This window comes from Penaeus monodon, chromosome 4 (genome assembly GCF_015228065.2).
Source record: "Penaeus monodon isolate SGIC_2016 chromosome 4, NSTDA_Pmon_1, whole genome shotgun sequence".
Taxonomy (NCBI): Eukaryota; Metazoa; Arthropoda; class Malacostraca; order Decapoda; family Penaeidae; genus Penaeus; species Penaeus monodon.
In genome coordinates, this window is record NC_051389.1 from 36,964,750 (window position 1) to 36,965,162 (window position 413).

The following is a 413-nucleotide window of genomic DNA, read 5'->3' on the forward strand; positions in this document are numbered from 1 at the left end:
GCGGGATATCTCTTGCCCCTTAGTTTTCATTCGGGGGGGGGGGGGGTTTTGCTCGCCCGTATGCCCCCCCCCCCCCCTTTTCCGCCCCCTACATATACGATACATAATACATACATAAATACCATACACACACAGATAAACAAATATATTATATATATAGTGTATAAGTAATAATATGTATATATACTGATACAAAGTAATACCACATATACAAAATCTTTGGCCGGACAAGTCGGCCCGGTCCAAGCCCGGGTAAAAAGAGGTTGGGGTCAGGGAAGGGATCCGACCATAAAAAAATACTGCCGAAACCCGACATGGCGACCCCCTATAAGGATGGGATAAAGCTACGAAAAAAAAAAAAGAAAAATATCATTATTATTTGATTATATTTATTTATTGAAAATATTTAATAT